Genomic DNA, 16770 nt, shown 5'->3' with positions numbered 1-16770 from the left:
ATAGATAGATAGATAGATAGATAGATAGATAGATAGATAGATAGATAGATAGATAGATAGATAGATAGATAGATAGATAGATAGATATAGATAGATAGATAGATAGATAGATAGATAGATAGATAGATAGATAGATAGATAGATAGATAGATAGATAGATAGATAGATAGATAGATAGATAGATAGATAGATAGATAGATAGATAGATAGATAGATAGATAGATAGATATAGATAGATAGATAGATAGATAGATAGATAGATAGATAGATAGATAGATAGATAGATAGATAGATAGATAGATAGATAGATAGATAGATAGATAGATAGATAGATAGATAGATAGATAGATAGATAGATAGATAGATAGATAGATAGATAGATATAGATAGATAGATAGATAGATAGATAGATAGATAGATAGATAGATAGATAGATAGATAGATAGATAGATAGATAGATAGATAGATAGATAGATAGATAGATAGATAGATAGATAGATAGATAGATAGATAGATAGATAGATAGATAGATAGATAGATAGATAGATAGATAGATAGATAGATAGATAGATAGATAGATAGATAGATAGATAGATAGATAGATAGATAGATAGATAGATAGATAGATAGATAGATAGATAGATAGATAGATAGATAGATAGATAGATAGATAGATAGATAGATAGATAGATAGATAGATAGATAGATAGATAGATAGATAGATAGATAGATAGATAGATAGATAGATAGATAGATAGATAGATAGATAGATAGATAGATAGATAGATAGATAGATAGATAGATAGATAGATAGATAGATAGATAGATAGATAGATAGATAGATAGATAGATAGATAGATAGATAGATAGATAGATAGATAGATAGATAGATAGATAGATAGATAGATAGATAGATAGATAGATAGATAGATAGATAGATAGATAGATAGATAGATAGATAGATAGATAGATAGATAGATAGATAGATAGATAGATAGATAGATAGATAGATAGATAGATAGATAGATAGATAGATAGATAGATAGATAGATAGATAGATAGATAGATAGATAGATAGATAGATAGATAGATAGATAGATAGATAGATAGATAGATAGATAGATAGATAGATAGATAGATAGATAGATAGATAGATAGATAGATAGATAGATAGATAGATAGATAGATAGATAGATAGATAGATAGATAGATAGATAGATAGATAGATAGATAGATAGATAGAGATAGATAGATAGATAGATAGATAGATAGATAGATAGATAGATAGATAGATAGATAGATAGATAGATAGATAGATAGATAGATAGATAGATAGATAGATAGATAGATAGATAGATAGATAGATAGTAGATAGATAGATAGATAGATAGATAGATAGATAGATAGATAGATAGATAGATAGATAGATAGATAGATAGATAGATAGATAGATAGATAGATAGATAGATAGATAGATAGATAGATAGATAGATAGATAGATAGATAGATAGATAGATAGATAGATAGATAGATAGATAGATAGATAGATAGATAGATAGATAGATAGATAGATAGATAGATAGATAGATAGATAGATAGATAGATAGATAGATAGATAGATAGATAGATAGATAGATAGATAGATAGATAGATAGATAGATAGATAGATAGATAGATAGATAGATAGATAGATAGATAGATAGATAGATAGATAGATAGATAGATAGATAGATAGATAGATAGATAGATAGATAGATAGATAGATAGATAGATAGATAGATAGATAGATAGATAGATAGATAGATAGATAGATAGATAGATAGATAGATAGATAGATAGATAGATAGATAGATAGATAGATAGATAGATAGATAGATAGATAGATAGATAGATAGATAGATAGATAGATAGATAGATAGATAGATAGATAGATAGATAGATAGATAGATAGATAGATAGATAGATAGATAGATAGATAGATAGATAGATAGATAGATAGATAGATAGATAGATAGATAGATAGATAGATAGATAGATAGATAGATAGATAGATAGAGATAGATAGATAGATAGTAGATAGATAGATAGATAGATAGATAGATAGATAGATAGATAGATAGATAGATAGATAGATAGATAGATAGATAGATAGATAGATAGATAGATAGATAGATAGATAGATAGATAGATAGATAGATAGATAGATAGATAGATAGATAGATAGATAGATAGATAGATAGATAGATAGATAGATAGATAGATAGATAGATAGATAGATAGATAGATAGATAGATAGATAGATAGATAGATAGATAGATAGATAGATAGATAGATAGATAGATAGATAGATAGATAGATAGATAGATAGATAGATAGATAGATAGATAGATAGATAGATAGATAGATAGATAGATAGATAGATAGATAGAGATAGATAGATAGATAGATAGATAGATAGATAGATAGATAGATAGATAGATAGATAGATAGATAGATAGATAGATAGATAGATAGATAGATAGATAGATAGATAGATAGATAGATAGATAGATAGATAGATAGATAGATAGATAGATAGATAGATAGATAGATAGATAGATAGATAGAGATAGATAGATAGATAGATAGATAGATAGATAGATAGATAGATAGATAGATAGATAGATAGATAGATAGATAGATAGATAGATAGATAGATAGATAGATAGATAGATAGATAGATAGATAGATAGATAGATAGATAGATAGATAGATAGATAGATAGATAGATAGATAGATAGATAGATAGATAGATAGATAGATAGATAGATAGATAGATAGATAGATAGATAGATAGATAGATAGATAGATAGATAGATAGATAGATAGATAGATAGATAGATAGATAGATAGATAGATAGATAGATAGATAGATAGATAGATAGATAGATAGATAGATAGATAGATAGATAGATAGATAGATAGATAGATAGATAGATAGATAGATAGATAGATAGATAGATAGATAGATAGATAGATAGATAGATAGATAGATAGATAGATAGATAGATAGATAGATAGATAGATAGATAGATAGATAGATAGATAGATAGATAGATAGATAGATAGATAGATAGATAGATAGATAGATAGATAGATAGATAGATAGATAGATAGATAGATAGATAGATAGATAGATAGATAGATAGATAGATAGATAGATAGATAGATAGATAGATAGATAGATAGATAGATAGATAGATAGATAGATAGATAGATAGATAGATAGATAGATAGATAGATAGATAGATAGATAGATAGATAGATAGATAGATAGATAGATAGATAGATAGATAGATAGATAGATAGATAGATAGATAGATAGAATCAGCCCTAAATACCTTCGTTTGCAATTTTTTGAAAATTTGGCTTTTTTTTGGTTTTTTTTGTTTTTTTGTTTTTTTTTGTTTTTTTGAAAAAAATAGCAGACTAACAAGAAGGATTTAAATCTAAATTAAAATTAAATAAAAAGAACCTGAAACGCTGAATCTTTTGTGAACTAGCTCCGTTGGGGTACCTTGACGATTTTGTGTGCAAGAACAAGCAAGATTGCTTGTTTCTTTCCAATAATCGGCCCAAATCTGATACCAATTGATAGGGAAGCGGTGGCGGGTTAATGAACGTTGCTCTTATTGAAGAATCAAACCTAGAAAGCTCTAGACTCGATGAAGAACAAAGGGGATGAATAGGGGAAGGTTGCGGCAACAGCTAGGATTCTTTAGGGTTTCTTTTATGTACTGGAATCAAGGCAATAAGATTAGAATAAAATAAACAAAAGATAAATAAACGGAAGATGAAATAAGATAATAAATAAATCAGAAGATCTCCCTTATGAAGGTGAACGGTAAAGATGATTGATGGTGCGAATGGATTTGTGGATAATAGATGGATAAGTGTCCTATCGAGCCCTCCTAGTCGCAATGAAAAGGCAAACACGATAAATGGCTCTAACCAACCCTCCTAGTCGTGATGAAAAGGCAAATTGGAGTGTGAAGATTAATCTCCCTCACAAGAACTTGAAAGAACTCCAGGAGAAGAAGCTTCGAAGGCACAAGGCACAAGGCAATCAGCACTTGCAAAAACAAACTCTCGTTGTATTGTTGATCAAAGAAATCTGAATTACAAAGTTTAATGAAGCCTCTTTTATATAGGGACTGAGTTCTAAAGGTCCTAAATAACTAATGAATAAAATAATAATAAACTAAACATATATTAACTCTAATTCCTAATAAAATAATAATAACTAAAGATAATATTTTTAACCCAATCTTAATTCCTAATAAAATAATAAATCTAATCTTAAAAGATAAGGCATCATCCTATATTAAGTTATATTACAAATAATCAATAAAAATATTGAAAATTCGTAATATTTACAAAATCCCGTATTAATCTCGTATAGGATTTTCTGCAAGCACCGTCTTCAGTAAAATAGCCATATCTTGAGTTCCCGATATCGGATTGATGCGATTCAAGAACCGTTGGAAAGATAAGAGACAGAAGGTTGTATCTCCAGAAGACATATTGACTAAATAAGATCAAGATCCCATTCAAAAAGTCGTCGTAAGTCTGCTTCTGTTCTGATCTTCTTTTCCAATGCTTGGACGAGTGGATCATTTGGAAGAGTTATTACTTCTTCCTTTGATGTGAGCCTTGTGATGCATGTATCAGTACTTGTCCTGATTTAGCTCATGATGTTAGTCAAGTTTGTAAGTACATGTCTAAACCTGGTAAGCAACATTTGGAAGCAGTCAAGTGGATCTTTAAGTACTTAAAGGGTACTGTGAGACATGGAATTATTTTTGGTAGTCAGTGAGATAATCCTTTGGTTGTAGGATATGTGGATTCAGACTATGCGGGTGACTTGGATAATAGAAGATCTACGACAGGGTATGTCTTTACTCTTGGTGGAGGGCTTATTTGTTGGAAATCTACTGTTCAATCTGTTGTGGCATTATCTACAACTGAAGCTGAATACATGACAACGACTGAAGCATCAAAAGAAGCTTTATGGCTTATTGGTTTAGTGAAGGAGTTGGGTGTTCAGCAAGGTGGAGTTCAGTTGCTTTGTGACAATCAAAGTACTATTCACTTGGCTAAGAATCAGATATATCGTGCTAGAACTAAGCATATTTATGTAAGGTTTCACAAGATCAGAGAGTTGGTTGCATCTGGAGAGATTTTGTTTCAGAAGGTACATACTGATGAGAATGTCGTTGATATGTTCACCAAGCCAGTTACAACAGACAAGTTCATGCATATCTTGAACTTGTTGAATGTTTCGAGTTGTTAAAGAAGTAAGGTAACCCAATCCACATTGAATGTTTCCTAAGGGGCAGGATATTCGTCAAGATGGAGATTTGTTAGGTATGACTCATAAATATACCGGTAAAGAGGAGATGTAACTAAAAACTATGAGATATTGAATGAAAAACTAGTGCCTCATAAGGCATCGAGGACGTAAGCACATTGCTGAACCTCGTTAAAATTCTTGTGTTCTTTCTGTTTTCTTCAACAAGTCCTTATTCTAACAATATATATGGAAGTTGCAAGCTGACATAGCATCAAACCTGTGATGGTATGTCTGTCATTAACTTTGAAATTTTACGATTTTAAAAGTGTAAAATTAAAAGTAAATAAAATACTAAATTATATAGACTATATTCATAAAATGTACGCTATAAAAATATCTGAAATCCTAAGAAAAATTTAAAATATATCGTTGAATTCACACGACAATGCTGTAGGTTATTAATGTCAAAATACTTTAAATTTACAATTTAATGCATAGCTTTACAACTGAATGAAAATTCATTTATCATAGGTAGGCAGTTTATATTTCAAAAGTAAAAAAAAAAACATACGTGGATGACAGTAACGTTTTAGCATATCAAAGAAAATATAACGTGAAAAAAGCCCTTCCATTTATTTAATTTATTTCTATAATAATTGAGAAATGAGTTGAGAAGTGTGGAATTTGACTTCCATTAGGCTTTTGTCTATTAGGAATCAATTTTAGTTAGGTTTGGTTTTTAAAAATAATCTCAAATTTTGTTAAAAATAATTCTATAATTATAAAATTTTAAAATGAAATTTATTAAAAAAAGTTTATTTTTTAAATCATATATAACCTATTAGGTTATTCTAATGATTTACTTTTATATGAAATGATAGATTATCTAAGATCAAACTTGAAATCTAATATTACTAAGATTAAAACAAAGTTCATTGTCAGCACATAATCTATGTTATCATTTCAAAATTGACTGAGTTGATGTCAATGGTTACTCGATTTTCAAATTAATTGAAAAATAATAAAAAAATATTTTATAATTAATAATTTATATTAATATAAAGATATTTATCTTTTCATTTCTTATATATAGTTAAACAAAAAAAGGGAATTTAGTATACAAAGATTGAGCACATAACTTATATATAATTAAAATTATTTTCAATACACTATTAATTTTTTTATGCAAATATTGAGCACATAACTTATATATATATATAATTTTTTATAAAATATAATAAGATCTAAATAAAAAAAATTAGGATAAACTATATCAATGACCACTTAATTATTTTGAGGGTAAAAATATTATTTCATCTTATAAATGAAAGGTTAAAATAATTTCAAATACTTTTAAACCAGCAACCTAAAGCATGGTTTGGGAGCACCTCTACCACTAGGGCAGATCTCATATTGTAATATGTTTTACAACATAAATTATATGTTTTATTACGCTCAATTGCAGAAAAATAAGGAAACAAACTTGATTAAATTGACACTAATGCATGAAATATTTCAAAACACATAAAATTCATACAATTTTATGAAACATTTTGAAAAAAATATAATGGTACAAAATTTTTTAAAAAATTATGTATATAGTTTTTTAATAAAAAGGTTTTTTATTTTTTAATTATCTAAAAATTTTATTTTTATTTATTTAAAAATTATATATATAACAACTTTTTTAAAATAAAATTTTACCATTATTTTTTTCAAAATATTTCATAAAATTGTATGTGTTTTATGTATTTTGAAATATTATATGCATTAGTGCTAATTTAACTAATTTTGTTTCCTTATTTTTCTATAAATTAGCATAATAGAATATATAAATTATGTTGTAAAATATAAAACAATATGAGGTTTGCCCTAGAGGTGGACGTGTGCCCAAGCCATGATTTAGGTTGTTTGTTTTAAATCTCATTAGGTGTAAAAATAAAGTTGTTTTAACATTTTATTTATAAGATGATACGGGTCATCTTATAATTGGAATAAAAAGATTTTAATTAAATAAATTAAAAATTTTAAAAATTTCAGGTGTTTACACATGTCACAATCTGATTTGAGAATTAAATTTATTGAATTAAATAATAATTAGGATCAAATTAGTTAAATGTGTAAGTAATGCGGACCAAATATGTAAATAAACTAATTTATTTAACTGTCACATCAATTATTCTGTTAAATATTAACGACAATTGACTTAATTGACAATATTTAAATAGTTAAGTAGTCTGATTAACAAAATTAAAAGAACAATAATTAAAATAAAAAAATAAGTAATTAAGTGATCATTGATATAACTTATCATATTTTTTAATACACGCTTAATTGTCCTTTTATTTATTTGATCAAACAAATCCTGAAAAGATAACAATAAATAATAATTTGGTTGAAAAGTAGGCAAAGTGGTGGGAAAGTCTCACGTGCTACAGTTTTAATATACGGTTAACGAAATGCGATATCAGTTTTGTTATTATTTTTTTAACAAAATCGGTAAAAATTTATCGAAAACATTATTATTTTTATCAATTTTTTATTGGGCGCTTTACGGTTTTATTAACATATTCGGTAAAGCGCTACCTTAAATATTATTTTTCTACCGATTTTGTTATTATTGGACACTTTATCGAAAATGTTAAAAAATATTAACATTTTAAATAAAAATAATAATATTTTATATAATTTTTTATCAATTTTATTAAAAAAATAATAACAAAATTAATAATGCATTTCCTTAACTATATATTAAAACCTCTGCATGATAAAACTTCTAGAAGGTACGTAAGGTGGAACCTTGTTCATGTGATACGGTAATGCCATATCATTCTTCTTAACGGCCATAAGACATATATGTACGTCACATTATTTTCCTAATAATTGTTTGCAATAAAATGAGGTTGCTTCGTTTGTCTCTCTGTTTTTATTGTATTAGTAGTTTTTTTACTTGAATATAATAATAAAAAAATCGCTAAACTTATAAAATATTTACCCTTAAATAATTTAAATTATTTTTTATTAAAATTATTATCATTTAACGATAGTTGAATCGATAGACTCACGTATCATTTCACTCAAATTGTTATTCATTAAAATATTGGGTAAAATATATAAAGAGAAAATAATCTCAGTGACCAAAAATGCCTTATAATATACGATTTTAACCAATTTTTTTTGGATTTGCCAAAATGACCAACTAAATCGCAATGCGATCGATAATTCGCAACGCGATCTCCGGTATCGCAAATTAGTTTCCAGATTCGCAACGCGATTCTGACTATCGCATTGCGATTTCCCAAATTCGCGTTGCGATTTTCCTAATTCGCAATGCGAATACGTAAATCGCAACGCGAATTTGAAAAATCGCAATGCGATTACGTAAATCACCATAAGTGATTTCCGCGTTGCGATAGTCAATTCCGCATTGCGATAGTCATTTCCGTATTGCGATAGTCATATTCGCGTTGTGATAGTCAAATGAATGTCTAATAAGTGATAACAACTGAACATATCATAGCAATGTTCAAACTCAAGTTACTAATACATGCCTAACTGAAAATGTTAAAAAGTTCACACATAATATACACATAATACAACGTTTGCATTTAAAAATCACCTAAGTTAACAGTTTCAAAAGGTGAAGCCGGTTGTGATTGGGATTTTGATGACGATCCATATTTTGGTAGAGGAAAAGATGTTGTGATGGCACTGGTGATCCACATGTCAACCTTGTATGACCAATTTCCTTGCACCGACTATATGTCGATCTCTTCTTCTCTTCACCCTTAGACGGTATACGATCGTGACTTGTTGGTCGGCCAAGTAGCCTTCTGTCCATGGCTGGTGGCAAAACTGTTTGTAAGTCATCTGGTATGTCCCACTCATAAGAATGTGGAATAGGGTAGACAATCTCGCCATAAGTCTGTCGATATACTTATGTAGTGTAGCAATCCATAGCGTATGCGCTTGAATCATCTTGGTTTAGATGAAGAGAAACTTTTATAACATGACCACACGGATAAACAGATGTTTGCCATTTCATACAACTACACGTCTTTGCATTTAGATCGACAAGCCCATTTAAGCTATTATCCAGTACTTCAAACAAAGTGTTTGAACATGGTTCAACTCTCCATGACGTTGACTTCACAACATGTTTCGTTATCTTTTTTTCTGTCCATGGTGTAACACGATGTTCCAATGTTCCTGTAAATTTAAATAAATAATACTTAGTAAAATATATGATAAGTTACGAATTTAAAGAAATAATACATGCATGGTTTCTTTTTTTGTAGTACCACTGTTGAATAGAGGCTCGAAAAAACTCCATTAACATAGTAATGGGTAATTTCCGAGAATGACGACTTAGAGCGTTGATTGATTCTGCACTATTAGACGTCATAAAACCATATCTTGCTCCAAGTTGATGTACTCTTGACCATCTTTCAAACCCGACATCTTCTAGTGTTTGAGCACACTGAGGCAAAACACGTCTTAAACAGTTTATATGCTTATTAAAATCCACTTCCCGATAAGCTTTTACAGCCTTCCAGTATGTCCATTTGTGATTTTATATACCAGCATACCTTGATTTTAGATTTCTATACAAATGAACACCACAAAGTCCATGAAAAGCATCTGGGAAACACCTTCTAACAGCGTTGTCAATTGAGTTTGCCCTATCGGATATGATTGTCAGATTACTAATAGGACCTATGAAATCCCTAAGATGCCCCATAAACCATGTCCATGAATCAGAGGTTTCAGATTTGCCAACCCCGTAAGCTATTGGCAGTATCCCATTGTTAGCATCCATGGCTACTGCTAATAAGTTTACTCCAAGGTATCGACCTTTTAAATGTGCTCCGTCAACTATAATAACTGGGCGCATGCAATTAATAAACGAACGAATCTACAAAATCATATACACAAGAAATATAATCATTTAAATGTGAAATGCATGTAACTAACAAAAATGAGTCAACAAAATTATATTGATTTACTAACCGCAACACCAATGGCGATAAACAGCAACTCAAAGCGTCCATCTCTATCTGTTTTGATATGAGTTACCGACCCAGGATTTTTCAGCTTTAAATTGTGACAATAAGCCGGCAGTTGGGCAAACGATGCTTCTGGCGACCCCCTCAACAATTCCAAGGCATAACATTTGGCTCTCCAAGCTTGAGAATATGAGATACTAATCTTGAACCGAGCATTCATGTCAGTCATAATTTCATGTCCCCGATATACCCTACCATTCAAAAACATTAACTCAGCCAGAAAACCACCCAACACCTTTTTGTTTGCATGTCTATGGTGAGGAAAAACTTGGGTTCTTGAACATGTATGTTTATCAATAAAAGTCCTAACTTGAAACATTTCGCAATCTTTTATCCTCTTTGCAATCATACGCCACGTACAGTTTTTTTCAATCATACACCTTGTTTCGAAACGATCTTTGCTTGATTTGTTAACTTTTAGTTGATAGCCATCTTCCACACATTTCGTATACAAAGTTATCTTCAAGTATTCCTTTGTATCAAAACAATCATCTTTCTTGATACAAATAATTTTTGTGTAACAATCAACTGCTATCTTTACCAACTCTTCTTCCGGTATCTGAAGTAATTCTGGCATATTCCAGTTATACTCCCGTGGCATTTTCTTCGGGTACTTTTCTTTGGGGATTTCTTCTTCTTCTTTTTCTTCTTCAGTGTTATATGAATTACAGAATGGATGTTCAACATGTTCATTTACAGTCGTAACTTCCTCCTCATTATCATCAACAACATCTTCCTCGGCAACGGTTGTTTCATCATCAAAATTCGGGTATTGACCAATATCAAAATCATTACACGCAGGTTCTGTTTCTTCTTCTGAAAAATCATCAAAATCCGAGTATTGACCAAGATCAAAGTCCGGGTATTGACCAAGATCAAATTTCGAATACTGACTAGTACTCACAATTTTTTCTGTTGGCTCATCATCGTCTAACTGGTCAATACAAAAACCAGAATTTGGTGCTGAAAGTTGATTGGGATTTGGTTTAGGGAAATGTTGTGGGTTTTGAGATTGTGTTTGGTATTAGAAATGTGGTGAAACAATATTTGCTTGGTGATGAAATTGTGGTGGAACTATTAAATTTTGACCACCATAAACTGGGGTTGAAAAACTTAGTTGATTACTACCTGCTACTGACCCAACTTCACTACTTCTAGGTTCAACAACATACAATGTAACATCATCACTTGAAACACTAATGTAAGCAATGAATCATTCAACATCTTCATTGTCGGTTAACAAATAAACTTTACCATTTCTCTGATAAGATAGTCTAAATCCACTTAGGGGCTCTAAATTCAATTTATTTGCAACACGTAACATTAGAGTTTCATAAGTTAATTTTTTTAATGACAGTTTTAGTTGAAGATTCATGGGTAAAGGCATATATTGTAAAACACCATGAACATTCTCCCATGACCCTCCAAAACACAAATCTATCCAAACATGATCAACATTAGATGATTTCATTATTGTAAATTAATTTACTAAACAAACGAGCTGCGAAACTAAAACCTGTTGCCGGATGGGGAATGATGTCGTTGGATATAGGAACGGATGTCGCCGGAGAGAGTGATAGATGGAGATGGAATGAGTTGCGATTTAGGTTATGAGTTGTTGCTGCTGCGTAGTTATATACCCAAAACATTTGTGTTGCGAAACTAAAACCTGTTGCGAATTCAGAAATCGAGTTGCGAATTTGAAATTCAGTATTGCGATAGTCAGAATCTCGTTGCGATTCACAGATTCACATTGCGATTTACGTATTCGCATTGCGATTTACGTAATCGCATTGCGATTTTCCAAATTCGCGTTGCGATTTACATTTTCGCATTACGAATTAGGAAAATCGCAACGCGAATTTGGGAAATCGCAATGCGATAGTCAAAATCGCAATGCGATAGTTAGAATCGCGTTGCGAATCTGGAAACTGATTTGCGATACCGGAGATCGCGTTGCGAATTATCGATCGCATTGCGATTTAGTTGGTCATTTTGGCAAATCAAAAAAAAGTTGGTTAAAATCGTATATTATAAGGCATTTTTGGTCACTGAGGTTATTTTCTCATATATAAATAGTCCATCGATTTATAAAATGGTCTTTTGACTATAAAGTATTATTTTGTTGAGTCATTCGACTATTAAAAGTTACAAAATGGTCACCCGATTATTTAGTATGTTTCAAACTCGTTCTTTTTCGTTAAAAATATGACAATAGTCGAAGCTAGATGTTAACCTGTTGCATGAGATATGATGGGTTTTTTTAAGATTCCGGGATCAAATTTTATCATATCTCAGTCATTATGTTAACATCTAGCTTAGACTGATGTCAATTTTTTAATGGAAAATGACGAGTTTGGAATATATTAAATAGTTAGGTGACCATTTTGTAACTTTTAATAATCATAGTGCTCAACAAAGCAACACCCTATGGTCGAATGATCATTTTGTAACTTTTAACAGTCGTTGGACTCAACAAAGCATCACCCTATAGTCGAGGACCATCTATGTACTTTACCCTAATTTTTTTAAATAAAAAAATCAAAATAAATTTTTGAAGATTGAACATGAAATTATTTTATTTAAATATACAATTTATAGTCATGTGATATTTTAGATAGAATTATAAAGTTGTATATATGGGTGTTGGCTAACTATACAAATATGGTTCTTTTTGTCCATATGTCGTCAATCCCTTTTAAGTGTAAAGTAAAAAAATGTTCAAATTCATTGATCCCATCCCCTGTTCAATTATTCGACAATACAATACATTAAAAGGATTAAGTATATAAAAGGTGTGCAACATATGCATGTTTTTTCAGTTTAGTGTTTAATGTTTATTTCGTTTCAATTTGATGCATAATGTTTCATTTCGTTATTTAAAATTGGTCAAGCCGCGATGGACCGTTAGTTTTCCCTGTTAAGTGACACGTGACATATATGATAATTTTAAATTTTTTATATAAAAGTAATATATATATTTAAAAAACATAAATTTTGAAATAACCCCAAAACTTTAAAAACCTTTATTTCAACCCTTAAACCCACGCCGACCGCCGACCTTTTTTGTCGATAAAGCTCCACCCGAAGACCAAAACCCCTATGAAATTGTAATTGATCCATGATCGATCAATGGCGAGTCGACGTTTTATATCCTGCAAACCCTAGGATGAAAACCATAATCCCAAGCGATTTCAACGACTAATCGATGGCAACTAAGATGACTTATAACTAGGATGATGACAAGGACTATGTCGGCGGCGGTGGTCGTGGCCGAAAAGGGCGGCGACAGTGGGTTAGTGTTAGGATATGGAGATTTTAGGGATTTGAGGTTTTTTTTGTAATTTAAAAGAAATAAGATTTTTTTTGTAATAAATATAATAATATTTTTAATAATTTTAAAAAATAAGTTTCAAAATTACCAGATTGTGATATGTGTCACTTAACAGAGAAAACTAATGGTCTATCATGGCTTGACCCATTTTGTGTAACGGAATGAAACGTCCAAACTAAGACGAAACAAACGTTAGACACTAAACTGAAAAAACGAACATAGATTGTACACCTTTTGTATACTTAAACCTGCATTAAACTAACATAAAATATATTATTTTCGTGCTTATCAATTCAATAAAACTTTTTTTTTGTTACAAAACTTAATTTTATTTTCAATATTTAGATTTATTAACAAAGATTGATCTTAGATCTAACATGATAAAAAGACACATTTTAAACATCAATACGCTTATATTATATGTTACTCAACACGAATGGTTACGTTTATTAAAATCTTAAAAAATAATATCATCCATTAATGTAAAGTGTAAACTTGTGCATCAAACATAATTGATCCTTCAAATTACAAATCTATATATATAAAAAATTAAACCTTGTTCATCAATTTTTATAAATAAAATAATATCGGATGGGGGCGTCGGTTGATTATGTCCGACGCCATCTATTGATAATAATATCATCATTATTGTTTTCACCATTTGACTCAAAATGTTTTACCTTTTTATCCTTTGGTTAAGTGTTCACATGGAAGACAATAAATTAGGTCACCTATATCGGTTTTATTTTTAAAATATAGATAAATTAACTTTTTTATTTATAATGTAATTTAGATTAATCTATTGCCAATTTTATTTTTAACTTATTTAATATATTTATATTCAAAGCCCTTCAAATAATTATATTAACCTTGAAGATGGAAGACATTACCTACACTTGAGCATATAATATAATATAATATAATATAATATAATATAATATAATATAATATAATATAATATAATATAATATAATATAATATAATAAATATAATATAATATAATATAATATAATATAATATAATATATATAATATAATATAATATAATATAATATAATATAATATAATATAATATAATATAATATAATGTTGTACCAATTATATTATTACTATATGTATGTAGATCATTGTTTTGAAAATAGGACCGGTCGGTTCAATCGGGAATCGTTGTCTAGTCCGGTTTAATTTACATCGGTTGAACCGCTACTAGTGAACCGGTCGGAACTGTTGAACCGTTCGAACCGAACCGGCTGAAAACAGGAAAAATCTGGAAAAAACCGCCAATTTTGGTTTTTGTTTTAAAAAAAATTAAACCAAACGAGCCAAATCGAACTCGAGTATTGCTGAGCTCGACTCGACTCAAACTCACGAGCTAAAAATTATCAAGTTCAACTAGAACTCGAAATATAATATTGAAACTTGAACTCGAAAAGGCTTAAACTAAAAAAAAAATTAGAAGCTCGATTGAAGCCTAAAATTCGAGCTTGATTAAAGTGAAAGAATAGTTCACTCAATGCTCACCAAAAGGCTCCATAATTTTGAATGTCAAATTATCTCTATTATTTATAGAAGTTAGTTGGGATGCTCTTCTATGTTTTTTAGCCATGTGAGATTGTTTTGTTCTCATATTTTTACTCTTTAAACTTTTGGGATGCTCTTCTATGTTTCTTAGCCATGTGAGATTGTTTAAAAAAAATTAAACCAAACAATATCATTTTGTTATGATTTTTTTAGTCCCAAATTTATTTTTTAATTATAGTTATATAATTATATTTATTATTTAATATGGTTTACCTTAAATATTATGTTGTAGTTAATTTGAATCATTTTGTTTCACTTGATTTTATGGTTTTTAACTTATATATGTTATGATTTGATTTGAATATGACTTGTGATATAAAAAATTATTTTTTATTAAATATTTTTGATATTTTTATTTAATTTTTTAAATAATTATGACTTCGTCCGATTTTTCCGACCGATCGGATCGATTCAACCGATTAAACTAATGAACCGATAGCATGATCGGTTCGGTTCTGAAAAACATGATGTAGATTGAAAAACTATGGACTTGTTGGTATTGGGACAGCAGAATCCCGAGTTGTTACTTTCAAGAAAAGAAAACAATTGGCACAATTGCAGCATATACATACGTACACAGGCCTGGAATGCCAGATTTATATATTTTTACATCAAGTGGCAATAATTGCAGCATATTTAAACTTTATAATGTTCTTCAACTATATAACCGATTTGATATTTTGGAGTACAATTTATACCAATATACAACTTGTATTAATCGAGAATTATTCACGTTGGTGGTCAACACCAAGATTGAACATATTCAAGTTAACATCTACTTGGTGGTGGATTGATTCGGATGTATTTGAATTCTTATAAGATCAAATTAAGTTAGGGTATAATTGAATTTTGCTATGAGACGTTGCATGATGCTTAAATCAATCAATAGAGAAAAGGAAAATGAAATTATATAAGGAGAGAGACAATGGTGATGACATAACATAAAATATGTGGTCTTGTTTTATTTAATCTTAATCCGTAAAATTGATATTGTATTTAATGATGATAACGAGACAATATGCATTTTCGATTTTCCCGACTTTGACTTGAGAATTCAAACAGAGTATCTGCTCCTACCCTATCCAACATTTGGAAGGATATCATCCATTCGAACCCGTCCCTAATTTTGGGATGGAGACCCGAGTAACCCAACTTATTAAACATAATTTGAAATCAAAACCGACGAAAATTAGATGAAATTATCTTGGCGTGAGCCTATGTTGTATACAAGTTTTACTCATGATAAAAAAAAATGAATGAAAATAAAGGAAAATCGGAGACAGAAAACGAAAAGGGGTTGCAACAAAGGAAAGGGGGAAATGAAACTGGGAACCCTCAATATATATATATATATATATATATATATATATATATAATGATATTTTCATAACTACAATGAATATAGTTAAAAAAAAACATATCAAGTGGAGATCATGCCGGGAATTTTTTAATTTAATT

The sequence above is a fragment of the Hibiscus syriacus genome, unplaced genomic scaffold, assembly GCF_006381635.1.
Source record: "Hibiscus syriacus cultivar Baekdansim isolate YM2019G1 unplaced genomic scaffold, ASM638163v2 tig00110201_pilon, whole genome shotgun sequence".
Taxonomy (NCBI): domain Eukaryota; kingdom Viridiplantae; phylum Streptophyta; class Magnoliopsida; order Malvales; family Malvaceae; genus Hibiscus; species Hibiscus syriacus.
The sequence above is the reverse complement of the archived record's forward strand: the minus strand, read 5'-3'. Positions refer to the sequence as shown.